This window comes from Lepidothrix coronata, unplaced genomic scaffold, assembly GCF_001604755.1.
Source record: "Lepidothrix coronata isolate B3197 unplaced genomic scaffold, Lepidothrix_coronata-1.0 Scaffold10, whole genome shotgun sequence".
In the NCBI taxonomy this organism is placed as follows: domain Eukaryota; kingdom Metazoa; phylum Chordata; class Aves; order Passeriformes; family Pipridae; genus Lepidothrix; species Lepidothrix coronata.
In genome coordinates, this window is record NW_016690190.1 from 4,236,002 (window position 1) to 4,250,782 (window position 14,781).

The window sequence follows — 14,781 nt, forward strand, 5'->3', positions numbered from 1 at the left end:
GTGTTTTAAAAACATTAATTTTGGAAACATGCCAATTCCTATATTAGAAAAAAAAAGCAAGGAAAAAACAAAAAAACAACCCCAAATAAAACCTGCTGAATTTTGACATTTGGGGAGGTTTTTTCTCTGAAGGTTAATTACATGGGGGAGGAATTGGAAGGTGACACCAGGACCTCATGGCCTACATGTTATATTCTGGATTCACATTCCCTCTTTGAATGGTCTGATCATAGTGGTAACTGGGGTCTGTGTTAAGACTCACCCTTTTCACTTGCTTGACCTGATGAGCAAGTGGTTTTCTGTTAGTTTCTAAGTGTGAGATCTTGCTTCTTGTACTATTGAGTTTCAGAACTTGTTATCCCTCCATCTCCAGGGTTATCCAGTTCTTCTTTTACAATGACCTGAGCCTAATGTGAATTAGCAGGAAAGCCTGCTAATTTTATAGTGTATAAAATTTATCATCCTTGATCTCATGTGTTTTCTGTATTAAAGGAAAATGGAAAAGTTTGGTGCTAAACTCCCTGTGGAGCTTGCTTTGAAACCTTGCCACAGCATCGTGTTTCTAAGCTTGCTAAATCTGCCTAGATCCCAGACTGAAAAATACTGTTCTTGCCAGTCCCAAGTATGCCACTATCAAAAACTGTGCTGTGTGCCCAGCAACCAGGATTTATAAAAGTCTCTCTGTACTCTGAATCATACATGATATGAAGCCTTCAGCATCCAGATCAGGTTGGGACGTTTGGAAAAACTCCGTTCCTTCTCACTCAGGTACTTGGCATTTCTTAGCAAGGTTTTTCTTATAGTTATCGTTCCTCTGCCCTTTTGCCATTTACTAGCATCCTTGAGCTTCCCTGTGGCCCTGTAACAAATAGCTTAACCTGTTCAAGGTGGAGGAGGATTCTGGGGTTTTATTTGGCTAGAAATGTGTGGCTTTTATTGCTGGAGGCTGTTAGGGTTCTTCGCCAAAAGTAAACTGTGACAGACTCTTGCCTGTTTTGCTGTTGTATTTTTTTATTATTATACATTCCTTCATACTAAAATAAATAAATCTAGAATCTTGTAAAATAATTAATCTCACAGATTATTTTTTTATTGTCTAATTGTGTGTTTTCACAGTGTTTTTTTTCACTGATGTGCGGTATATGAAACAGTAGTAGCCTGTAATTTTCTAGTAACATAATATATTGGGTTTTATTCTTTAGCATTTCTTCACTTGTTTAAAAAGCAATAAGAGGGACTCAAAGTAAAAGGAACACTGAATTTTTCAGACCAATTTGCACAAATCCTGTATCTTTGCGATGGAGTAAAAGTAGGAATTGAGTCTGTATATGGTGACTACAGGAGTCAAAAATGAGGAACTAGGAAAGTTATTAGCCAAGTTTGACATTCATGTGCATTTTTTTGTTAGTTAGTTTGTTTGTTTGTTTTGAATTTTGCAGCTAGGAAAGATAGGGAAGGAATAGTTTGAGTTGCCAGAAATACCCTAAACTGACAAGCAAGGAAGGAACAGATGCTCGTATTACTGAATGAAAAAGACTTCTCTAGTCAAATGTAACTCTAGAGATGTTAAAAGTCCTCTAATTAGGCAGAGAATCAGCTGTAATATGTATTATTCCATGCTAAGGGAGAGACCGCTGAGAGAGAGAGCTCTAGCTTTGGAGACATGCTGCAGCGAATAAAGGCAACTAAACCAGCCAGGGAAAGGATCAAAACTGTAACAGAACCGCTGGTTCAGAGGTATGCAAACTCGGGCCGAAGGGACCTCAGAAATAGGGCAGAGACAAAGTGAATGGAGAATAAAGGCATCGTGGGTCTTTTTACATGAGAGGTAGAAGGAAGCAGTGCAGGGACTGAGAGTGGAGAGTTTCTTTGTTAATAAGGAAGATATTGGCCTACTTTAGCACACTCAGACTCTGTTTGGCAGCACACAAATAGGAGGGGAGGCACTGACATGTTTGTAATTATGGCATTTGATGGGAGATCTCCCTGTATTTGCAGGATGCTGAGTTTGATGCAGCATTATCTCGAATAATTCCCAGCATTGTCTGGGAACTGCCCCTAGAGCAGCACTTGTATCAAGTGTAATGACCAGTGAACCAGGACTGTTCTCTTTTTCCTCCTAAGAGATTTGTTTCCTTTTCTAATCTGCTTTTGTTGGTGAGATGCTTGTTTGAAGCAAATCCGCTCCAGCAGGACTTTCAGTTCTGTTATATCTTTCTTCCACTCACCTGAAACAAAATAAACAAGAAGTTACACAGCAGAAAGGAAGAATAGAGATTTCATTTGATGCAGAAACTTGATTTATCTGTTCCTCTATTCTTGATCTTATTTTTCCACATACGCTTCCCTTCATGTGACAGTCTCATAGTTTCACCCTCAAGGCTTTTGCTTCGCTCTTATTACATTTCTTTGCATTTTCATATTTACTCATAATATATTCTTCCCCTCTCTGTAGTGAACCCACTTGCCTTAAAATGCTAGTACTAAGAGTAATCAGGAAGCTGACCTCATTAATCTGTGTGTTACCTGAGGAGTGAGAGTACACTGTCTTGCAGAGGAGGCTGTAATAGGACTGATTGGGTAAAGCACAAGCACCTTCCTTTTCTCTGTCAAGCCTTTTTGAGAATTAAAATGCAGAAATACAGCATTTTGTAAGCTGTAATAATTATTCCTTCCATATAGAGATGTATCTTGTTGAAGAGCAGCCATGACAAACCATTAAATCACAGGAGTTTTGCCTCCCTAGCTGGTTGGGTATTGACTGTAAAATTTGCACACAGTAGCATGGAGGCTACACAGTGTTGTGGGTGATCCAGGACTGGGACAAGCAAAGCCCCACACCACAATAAGGGAATTTGACCAGATCTGTGAGTGTCTAGCCTTGCAAAAACACAGGCTTGTTTGTAGTGTCAGCTCTAAATAAGGCCTGTAGGGTTCTTCCTGATTGAGCACTGGCACACGTTGCCCAGGGAGTTGTTGAAGTCTACATCCTTGGAGATATCAAAAGCCATTTGGACATATCAAAAGCCATTTGGACATGGTCCTGGGCAACTGGCTCGAGGTGGTCCTGCATGAGCAGGGAGATTGGACAAGGTGACAAGGTGAACCCCAGAGGTCCCTTTCAACAGCAGCCATTCTGTGATTCTTGTACAGACTAACGCTGTGATTATTGTGCAATTGTCTTGTTCAGGCCTGTGCTTCATTCCTGTCCTTCTGTTCGTCAATTTGTATGTTATATAGTAGCTGTGTATGTTAATAGAGGTGAGGAGAAGGGCATGCACTATGTGTTCTGTTAGAAGAGAAGGGGACAAGTAGTACTAAACTAGCTCCTTACTTATAGGAACTAAACGTAGAATCATTGCCATTTCAGCCACTGTCTCAGTCATGTGCAGAGACCAACATCTTGATAAAGTTTTGTGTTTGAAGGAACGATGTTCTTATTCCTTCAAGGAAACTTAGTTGCTGTATAAGACAGCCTGGAGCCGAGGGGAAATTTGTCCTGTGTTGTGGTTTATACTGAAGTAGCACTTAAGACTGCAATGCTTTCTAGGCATCCTATGTGTCTTCGATCATGTGGCAGGGAAGTCAAAGTAGCCAGGGGCTAACTTTGTTAGGAAGCCATCTAAATCAGAATTGTCTTTGCTTCAGAGGAAAGCCCAAACCTCCATATATGCAGAAGAATAACTGGATGTTTTGTGCAGTCTAGCTGGTGTGAAGAGGTAGATTTAAACACATTAAGTGTTTAAATAGAGCTTTCCTGAAACCCATGAGGATGAACTGCTGCTAGGAAAACTGGTAGAAGTGTCCTGGGAGTGGTCTGGTGTTACCTGGGCACTGGAATGGCTGGAACTCCTAGGATAGTTGGGCTGGAACTCCTGAGATAGTTTTGCTCCTTCCTGCCCCCAGGCAGGAAGTCTCCAGGCTTTTCCACTGAGGGCTGTGCTTTTTTTTTTTTTAAGGTTATTTCTGAGTCAGTAAAGAGGAAGATGTAATCCTTGAGCCTGGTGAGGTAGTTACCTTCATCATCCAAACTTCTTCTGACAGAAAGCTGCTTACAACAAGCCTATCCTGTGGCAGGGTGGAGTGAGAGGAAATACGGTGGCCTAGATCATAAATCTAGAAATAGGTGCTGGAAATCCCACTCTTGTGATGCAGAACTTCCATTCTTAAATCCCTGACAGCCTTTGGCTTATGCAAATGTTTATATGAGGGGGCATTAAATTACTCTGATCTCCTAGTGGTTGAAATCCGACATCTACCTGTAACTGTTTTCAGTTAAATTCAGTAGGGTTTAGTAGTAATAGCTATTAAGTTTTATGTTTCCATCCTTTGAAATCTTACAGGATAATTTTTTTAAAGTCTAGACCTTAGAAAATTCAAGTATAATTAGGCTGTCGTCATCTTGACTTGAGAAAAGAATCTTGCAAAGGATTTCTTTTTCTCCATTTTCTTCCCTGACTTTCTAAAAACGTCAGCATACAAACCAGTTGCCTGCTCTCCAGTGCTCTCAGGTGAGCTACTGCCTCAGTTCCTGTGTCCTCAGCCCAGTTGGCTGGGCTGAGTTTCATATTCAGATACTTTCTGTATCAGCCTTCCTCCTCAATTCACAGCCTGCTTTTCCCTATGTCTCCTGGCCCATTCCATTCCTGATCGTCATCTTCTTCCAAGTCCTTTCTTGTACCATCTGTTTTAGGCCTTTGCCATCTGTGACACAGTCCTCTACCCTGAAAGGTTTCAGAGTCTTTTCCTTGAGTGACAGAGTTGGGACTGATTGTTTCTCTGTTCGGTGTATCTAACACAGTTTTTGTGCCATCTCTGCAGCTTTTGGAAACTTTTTCTCATAACATATATATGCAATATCCGTAAAAGTAGAGCCTTACTTTTTAGTGTGTGTCCCCCCCCCATCCCCCTTAGGAACCTCTTAGTAGTAGAGAGTCACAGTTCTGTCTTCTGTGTGCTGCTTGGATAGGGGTGGCTGTAGCATAGACCCTGCATGTGGGTGAAGCAAGGGCCCTATGGCTCTTTCTCTGCTGCAAATGTCTGCAGTACTGAAAATGTGGGCAACAAGATGAAGAAAGGGACACGGCACTAGGCTGCATTTTGGGACTGTACCCTTGAGAGAGAAGGGTCCAGTGCCCAGCTGAACTGAGCCTTTCTTCGTACCCAGTCAGTCAGCAAAGCAGCATTCACTGGGAAATGGGTCCAGGACTGGGTCTCAAGGAGTGGGCCTAAAGCATCACAGCCCACCTGTGTGAGATCCAGCCCTGGATCTGGAAGTGCTTTTGGAGGGAATCAACTCTTGAGCCTCATGCTACATGTATGACACTCTGGAGAGGTCCATAAAAGACAGGCTGCTGGGGCTGCTTACATGCTCACTTCTCTGAGGTCCCAGGTACAGATGGCGTAGGTGTAAGCTGTGCCGTGCAGGCTACGTGCTTGCTTTTTTTCCTGTTTATAACTTCTGAATAGAAGTGCTTTTTTTTGCAGATGAGGTATGTGCACTTGGACCTTATCTTGTATCTTCAGGAACGAATAAGATCTTGAGTGACAGGTCATGTGAAAATGCAGTGATGTAGTATATTCGCTTTTTAAAATATATATATATAAAAGAACTAGTAGACAAGTGATACAGAGAAATGTAAAGACAAGTTTCTGTTCACTTCTCACTGCATTTGTTTTGATTGGATCATGACTTTTTTTTTCTGGAAAACTGCAAACTAGGCAAATGTTGACTCCAAAAATATCAAGCAAATAATTTCTGCTCTTATTTGGTTTGTACCGTTGCAGTATGAGGGGAGATCAATGGAGTGGATCAGAAGCTGAATATCTGCCCTGACCCATAAGGAAACATGGTCCTTTGGGTGGAGCGAGGTACTGACAGAAAACATGCTGCCTGTATTCCCACCCATTCCAAGGGCAGACTGCTGTTAAGACCAGTCCTGGTTGGTATGGTGCTGAGGATGGTTCGCAGGTTGCTGTGCATCAGAGCATCACAGTAACCAGCAATGCTGCTCTGGGAATCTAGGAAGAGCATCAGACTTGCTCTAATTTGCTCATCACTTTTGGCTGATGTAATTAGCAGTCAAGGCTAATTACCTGCAGGAATGCTCCCTCTTGCCTCCCTGAATCCACACATGAGAAAGCTGGTGTTATGATCCTTGGCAGTATAAGCTGTTCTTCCTTCTTTCTGTCATAGATGAAGATATAAATATTAATGAATTGGTGACAACGTAACATTTGAGGATCAAACGTCCTCTTTCCTCAAGTCTTCTTCTTTGTGTCCTGCTTTGTGTGGTTTTGTTTCTCCTATTGCTAGAATAAGAATGGCAGGAATGTTCTCAGAAGCAATCTTGTATGCATACACCCATTATGCAAACAGACGCAGCTATGCTCTGTGCCAGTACTTTTTAATGTTGGTGAAGAAAGAGTAAAAGTAACTGGAAAATGGATATACAGGATTTATACAATGCGATGCAGTTATCTAAGGAGGGAGTGATAGAGAAGGAAATTAACTGAAATGGTCTGGAACTTCAAGAAATTCTGAATATAACCCTGTCTTCCTTCATGTATGTGTGCCAGCTTCTCTTTATTGGAGAGGGAGGCAATCTCACCCAAAAGCTGAACTTAGCAAAAAGTAAAAATAGAAAAGAGCTTACTGACATCAGCATAGCCTGTGTACCACAAACTATCCAGAAGGAAAAAACTAACTGGCGAGGTTGGATTTTGGTGTTTGAACCTGTGACTCCTGTGCCAGCACATATCACCGAAGGTGCCTTCAGCCTTGTTGAGCTAATTGTACAGGAGTGGAATCAAGAATTGTTAAGATTGATGTTCAGGAAGAATTTAGAGTGAATGACTGAGATCCATAAAGGCCTGCTGATTGAGTGGTAGCTTGGGTGCTAAAGGTTATGTGGCTACAGTACTGCAAAAAGGTAATGAGGTAAGTTAGCTTATAATGAGCCCCATGAATCCTGTGATTTTCAATATTCTGGCTATTTGGGAGAGAGCTGAGATACATTTGTATTTACCTGTATTTAAACTGCACTGCCATCTGAGAAATTATCACCACTAGCTGGACACTGAGCAGAGGTGCACGTTTTGTGAATCTATGTGTCTCACATGCCAGTGAGGTCCCAAATCCCTTGGAGCTGTATACACAAGCACTTGCCTGGTTGACCATATCAGCGCAGCAAGTTGCCAGAAAAAATCATGGAGTTTGTGGGATCCACACTTTCATTCATTAAAGACAGCAAGTTCACATAAAGTGGCTTCTTATATTCTAAAGCATGCAGCTTTACAGATATGAACATGTGATCCTGTAGTTGTATACGTGAGAGAAGATCTAATGCTGGGTCCATTGAATGTTTGGGGGTTTGTTTTGTTTTGACTTGATTCTTTTAAAATATTATTATTTTTTATTTTTGCAGAAATTGAGGTGGGAACATGTTATAAATGCATGAAATTGTCTAGTACTTTAGGCTTTGTTTGTAAATGAAACAGTTTTTGGCTCTGCTTTCTCTTGGCATGTAATGAACAATAACAAATAGCATAACTTTCAGAAAGTTTTGACAGTGGAAGGTTGTTCCTTGCCCTTTTGTCAGCATTACTCTTTCATTTTCCAAATTTCCTTAGGAGTCATGCTGCCAAGAGATCTGAGCTGAATGTAAATCTTTCTGTTTGAGCTTGGACTGTGCTACCTTATTGCAGTCGTAATTTGAACTCAATCTTCACAGGTATTTTCTCTGATAGGAATGAAAAGTCAGTCTCAGGAAACCTTGAATACAACTGTTTCTTTCCAGCAAGATATTTTAAAAACCACACTAGACTTTTTCTACCTACTTGTTGTCAATAATTTCCAAATACAATTGTATGGTATAACTATAAAGAGAACAAACTGTTTCTTTCCCCTTTCCCTTTTGGCAACATCTAACTCAAAAGGGGACTGCACGTTGTCAGTCCTCCCACTCCAGTGGACTCTGCAAATCGCTTTGGAATGTGTCAAGACCTTAGGGACACCCCCACCCTGGGAGAGAAAAGACAGATCAGCAGTTTGAAAGGGTTCTTCCATTGGTTTTCTGACATTGCTATTAAAAACTATCAGGGATATATTGGCGCTATTGTATTTGTGTCCATCTAAAGCCTTGCAAAGTATTTTTTTTTTCCTTTTGTTCACTGTGCTTGTTTATATGCAGATAGGTTCGAGACAGGACTGTGGTCACATGGCGATTTTTCACATTCTGATATATCATCATCACCAAGCATTTTCCAGTTTAAAACATGAATAGCTAATATTGTAGAAAATATGTGCTGTAATATATAATTAGCCATTATGTACAGTGTGTCCAAAGATCAAGAACAGTCTGAAGAAAAGTTTGTCTTTGTAACTTATATTTTAAATGGGAGTTTGGTTTTTGTTTTTTTGTTTGTTTGTTTGTTTTGGTTTGTTTTTTTTTTTTTTTCATTTGAACGGTTGTGCTTGGAAATATAAAGTAAGGAACGAATCTGAGTGTGACACATTGAGAATTTTATATATTGCCTTGCACTTGATTGCCTTGTTGAACCATTTGCGTTATGATTTATTCTCTCAGTCTCTTAAATTGAAGAGATCATCTGCATCATTGGCCATAGTGACTGCTGATAATTTCAAAACAATTGATAACTGCTACTGTTTTGGAATTGCCGCATGTTTAGGTTTTTCCCATCATTACAAGAATTTTATGCCTTTGCATGTTGCCCAGTCATTGGTTCAAGGTGAGTATAAAATATTAATGGATCATTTTGCCTACTCATTTGCACAAGTATAGATAATTAAAAAAAACATGAAGCAGGTAAACGTCGGGGTGATGCTGTAGATCATATTCTTTAGTGCTCTGCCTCATCCATAAAAGTCTTTTTTGGCATCTAGGTAAACTTTGTATTTAAGAATTGACTTCTAGATAATGTGAACCTTTCCACCTTTCTTATTTTACTATGTATATAATTCTTATCTTGCATTTGTCACCCTTTTAGTACACTCCTCACAATTTCTTGTCTGAATACTTTCACATATAATGGTGCAGACCTTGTATTAATATTAAGTTTCCTACTTTGCACAGTTTGTAAGCTGAATTTGCTAGAATATCAAATCTGGACTTGTGATGCTAACTTCTTTCTAGAGGTCAAACAATGTGAGGTGTGTTTTTTGTTTTTGTTGTATGTGGCTGGGGTTGAAAATTTTTAAGTCAAACCCCAACCTCTGCTCTTGGCTTGACAGTACAAGGAGAAAAAAAGGAGCAGGAAAAGGGCAAAGTGCAGTCTGATGCTTTGGAAATGCAGCATAATGAAAAGGTGAAATGTTATGGTGGCAAAATTTAATTAGCTGTAACATAACAGAAAGCAAATCATGACATTTATTTTTAGGAAGAGGCCTCCCACAGAGAACTGTGATACCTTGCAGGGAGAAGCAGACAAGAGGGAGCTTTTTAGAGTACAGATACTCTCATTAAGCAACAAAGCAGGAAAGTATCATTAGAAACTGAGTTGTTTATTATTGTTGTTGTTGTTACTATTAACAATAGAACCCACGAAGAATAGCTGGATTCTCCCACAGCCACTGGTACAGAACAGATACATAACAGAGCTGGAATTGTAAGAAAACTAGGGATATAAGCAGCTGCTTTTGCAAACTAGATGTTTTGAAGAGAATATACCACATGTATTTTTGATGGAAGAGGGAAAATCTAAGGTAGAGAGTGAAAGGTAGAGAGTGAAAAAGAGAAAGAATAGTGTGAAAAGCAAAGTTAGGAGAAATCTGATAAAGGACTACTTAAGAAGCACAAGGGTAAGCTATGGGTTGGAAATTAGTATAAATGGAAAAGAGCTTTCTTTTTGCACTCTTTTTTTAATCTGAAAGAGTATTTTGCTAACTATCAGCTTCCCATGTATTAGTCTGAATTAGCAGATGTCCTGATTCTCTGGATGTGGCCCCATTTTGCACAGCATCAAGCTACAGGATGCAAAATGCCCTGCTGTGTCTTTTGTATGATCAGCAAGAATAATAGCTGAAGACATATAGAAATGGGATTTGCTGTCTTTTTCTAGATCATATGGGTATAATTAACCAGCCACGGGCAGCTTTGTTCAAATAAGTGTTCACACATACAGGTATAGCTATATACCTGCACATGCATACGCATGTGCATTTGGATGGTTCACCAAATGTCAATAAGCCAGGGAACAGTCAGCAAATGATAGATGGTGAAAATCATTTTGTCCATCCTTGCTTTGCTTTATATTGTAGCGTTGCATCCAGTTTGGCCTTTGTCATGGTTTAACCCTAGCTGGCAATTAAGTACCAAACAGCCTCTAGCTCACCTTTTTCTCCAATGGGAAGAGGATTAGCATTGGAAAGAAGGTAAAACCTATGGGTTGAGGTAAGGACAATTTAATTAATGAAATAAAATAGAATATAATAATAATTGTAATGAAAAAGAGACAGCAAAAAGAGAGAAATAAAACAAATTAAAGAAGAAAACCCGCAAGTGATGCACAATACAATTGCTCACCACCCCTTGACCAACTCCCAGTCCATCCCTGAGTAGCGATAGACATCTGGCCAACTTTCCTCAGTTTATATACTGAGCCTGATGTTCTATGGTATGGAATAGCTCTTCAGTCAGTTGGGATCAGCTGTCCTGTTTCTGTCCCCTCTCAACTTTTTGTGCACCTCCAGCCTGCTCATTGGCAGGGAATGAGAAGCTGAAAAGTCCTTGACTTAATATAAACAAAACACTACTTAGCAACAACTAAAACATCAGTGTGTTATCAACATTATTTGCATACTAAATCCAAAACACAGGGCTGTACCGGCTCCTAGGAACAAAATTAACTCTATCTGAGTCAAAAGCAGGAGATCCTTTCTCATTTTTGTCATACTCATCCTACATCAATCCACAGTCACTGTATTCATACCTATGAAGAGACTGAAAATAACACTTGAATTTTCATCAGGAGATGCCCAGAAAGAAGGGGTTTATATAGCAGGAAAGATGTGTGTTGGGTAACACCCAGTTAGATGTGACAGTGATGTAGTATGGACCATTCATGTAGGTACCAGAACTGTACCATGGATTTAGCCAGAGTTCACCTACAATTCGACTTTGGCCTGTTTAGATGTTGTGTATCTGATTGTGCACTGACTCTGTTCAGCATTTGGACTCTGTGACTGTTGCTGGACTGGGTAAGGGCTGAATGAGTCAATACTGGCCCTGTGTGAAGCAGAGCTAGTCCCGTGGAAGAAAAAAAAAGGTTGAGGAATAAACATTCATTCACTGTTTCGTTCCTTATTTGGTGGCAAGATATTCCCTTATGGTAATTAGTACAGTGCTTGTTTAAAAATCATCCACTCTAGCTCAGCCAGAGGCAACTTTTTCATGAGTAGAGAGCTTAAAATCCAGCAGAGGGCAATGCTGTATTGCACCTATACACATACTGCAAATGAATCTACCTTGAGGACCTTTGAGTTATCGTCCCTAATGAGAAATCATGCATTTAATTCACGATAGATTATACTAGCCTTGTGGTTGTGGTTTTGCAATGAAGTTCTGAGGCATTTCTGGAAAGATCACTCCCACTGGTGGTAGGCGTGTTGCCAATATGTGAATGGACTGATTGCATTGCATGTTTGAGCTGTGCAGAAACAAAATAATAAGGACTTATTGTAGTTTTGGTGGAAAGTTTTCAAGAGTTAACATCCTCAATGTTTTCTTCTTTCCTTCCCCCACCCCTTCCCTGTACCTGCCTGCTAACTTCGCCAGCTATTGCACTTCTATTACGGCTTTTTCCCCCTGTTATTGTTTCTTGCAGATTCACAAAAATGAGAAATGACAAAACTCAGTTAAAATAGGCTGTGTTCTTGGGAGACTCATTGAAACTGAATTTCTCTTTTACAGAAATTGTAACAACCATGCATAACACAACACTTTTCTGTCTATTGAACCTCTGGGAAGAAATTAGAAACAAAGGATCAACGGAAAGTACCATTTAGAGTTACAACAATATTCAGCTTTCTAGTCCTTCATGAAGAGTATAAAAAGCAATGGAGAGCTTACAGGGTCTGGTGCTCTAGTTTGATTTCTAGGCAGCTGCAATTTCACAGGTTTATATGACACTGATTTCATTTGAGGTCGATTGCAATCTTGTTGTTTTAGGATTCTTCTGTGTGTAATTCTGCTGTAAGTGAAGAACCCAGAGCCTTCAGGAGCTCTATGCTCTGACAAGGGTCCCAGGGCCCAGAGAGGAGCCCATGGAATTGACCTTTCAGCCACACACTAACTTGCCTTTATTACCACTGTGGCAGCTCACAGTACTAGTGCAGTCCCTGGAAAGCTGCTTTTACCGTGCTGGTCTCAAAATTCCTCTGTCAGCAATAGTGGCAAAGAGTTTCAGTTGATTTTATGAGAACAGAAACAAAAAGTGATCACAAGGGATTCTGTCTGGAGTAAAGGACCTCTTTGAGAAACCTCTTGTAACTTTCCTGTCCTCCCATGTTGGACTAATCTCTGGAGTAATCTGCAGAGTGACTAGAAGCAGCAAATGGAGAAGGACTTCACTTTAGAAGTCCAAAATGTGTATGTGTTTTTATCACACTTTGTTGGTTTTCTCCTGTTCCTACTTCAAAAACAAGTAATGTAATTCCACATCTTGCAAGCCATTTTGTTCCAGGGGACCAGCCACCCTTATTAGGATGCAGGGCAGAGAATCCATTTTCTCTGGTTTGCATATTTGATTATAATTGTAGAGAGCAAAGGAGAGGAGAGGGTGGAGGGGATGAGAATGTGTTTCACTGGTGCTTATCTCTAGGACAGTAAGGATGGTATGATATTGAGGGATGATATATTGGAAGGGAAGGAGCACAGTGTAAATCCTTACAAATTTGAACTGTGGGTGACATACCTTTTTGCATCTAAGCGTCGGTTTCTGGTAGAATTCATCTTGTACAAAGAGAACTTGCTGGAGAATAACAAACAGATGCCATCCTTGCTTTGTCTCAGGTATACATGCTGCTACTCCTGTGCTGGACAGGCTCTGCATAGAGACATCCAGCCTGGGACAGAAAAATTGATATAATTAGTGTTTTTTACACCATTGTTGTAAAGAACTGAAAATCAAGCACAAGTTAAATATTAAAGGGTTTATGACAGTGGAGTACATGAAGGAGCTAGTGGTGAGTTTTTCAGTGACAAACCTTACGGTCAAAGATTTATGACTAATCTCTGGCAAACTGGTTTTCCCATTTGATCTGTGCAGCATTGTAGTTAACTTTGGTTGCTTAAAACTCAAAATCTGGAGCCAGTCACTTTGCTGATTCAATGTGTGTGTGTGATGCCCCTAGTGATACAGACTGGTTGCTGTTTTCTAGAACTGAGGTTGCTGGATCGAAGTTATAAAGCCCGGGAGCTATCTCCTCAGTAGGCACTGAGCTAGTGGAGCTGCCAAGAGTTGTGTTGTGGGAGGGAGAGTTGTCTCAGGTGCTGTCCCTGCTCTGAACCTACCCCAGTGGGAGCTTCAAGGTGCTTTTGGGTTTTGGGTCTCCTCCGTCCCCAACAAATCCAGCCCCAAGTGTAGGTGATTAAAACTGGATGAGAAAATGAAATTCATTTGTGTTGTAAACAACAGGCATATATGTGCAGAGAAGGATGAAGGCAAAAAGACATCACATTTCTCTTCCAGTGAGAACTAAAGCCTCTAAGTGTTGTTTATAAAACAAGCCTCAATATCCAGCTTTTCTTAAGTCTTTAGGAGTGCAAATATAACTTGCAGCCAACAAAATTTCATTGTCTCTGCTCTGTGGCGAAGTAAGTGTTTTAATTATATATTTTTTTTAAGGACATTCGGACTGGATCCCTGAATACCAAGTCCCGGCTAAGCATGAATTCAAATGACTGAGGCCTAAGCCCCTGATAATAAGGGTTTATTGAAGAAGCACTAACAGAGCTGAACTGGAGTGGACTGAATGGCCAAATGGAAATAATGGGATGCTTGTGGCAACCAGAAAATGATTATTTATTGGCATAATCCCAGGATAAACTTCTGCCAAGAGCACACGGTCTTTCCTTGCCAAGTTCTTCATATGGGGAAATACAGTACTGAACTTCTGCACGTAATAGCAGTGCAGAAGACTGGGAGGAGGAGAAGTGGCAGCCTGCATGAGGAGGGAAAAAAGTGTACATCCCAAATGGTGTAAACAATGTGATCCCTAGAGCTCCACTCACCAGCAGGCTCTAAAGAGACCACCTGGGTTTCAACTTTAGGAATTTGGTCTGAAAAACATGGTTTTGACTATGAAGTTCTATCACTTGAATCTCTAAGTACTGCTACATGCATCATGCAGAGAACAGAAAAATTTGGAACTTTTTTCTAAAAATCCTACCTCTATGATTGTTTAAGTACTTACAAGCAGTTTCTTTCATGCATGCAAAAAAGGTCTGTCTTGTAACTCTGCTGACACATTCTCAAGAAAATTCTGTTGAATCACACTTAGTAAATATTTTATTCACTGAGAAATGCAGTTACAAGATGTAGCTACACGTAACTGCAGGTTAAGTTTAAAAGTTTATGGAATAGCTGCTGCTCATTCAAGGAAGAAGAGAGCAGAGAGGCTACTCTATATCATAGTGCCTTGCCCTTATCTGGTAATATTTTGGATAGGATATTTAGTGAGTCAATCCTGATTCACATCACCTCTCTGTTGTGTTGGAAAAGGTTTTTCTTTTCAGCCCAAAACTCATACATCTGAATGCT

The 14,781-nt window shown here is 40.2% G+C and overlaps 1 protein-coding gene across 2 annotated transcripts in view; it reads left to right on the plus strand.

Moving 5' to 3' along the window:
• The window catches only part of PTN (pleiotrophin), an 80,211-nt gene that overhangs the window by 23,718 nt on the left and 41,712 nt on the right, over positions 1-14,781 (plus strand). The window contains exon 1 of one of the 2 annotated variants that reach the window (XM_017804898.1): positions 688-768. The exons of the other annotated variant lie outside the window; for it this stretch is intronic. The gene's annotated coding sequence lies outside the window, so the exon portion shown is untranslated. Of the gene's footprint in view, positions 1-687; positions 769-14,781 lie in introns of those variants that run through there. 2 annotated transcript variants of the gene reach the window in all.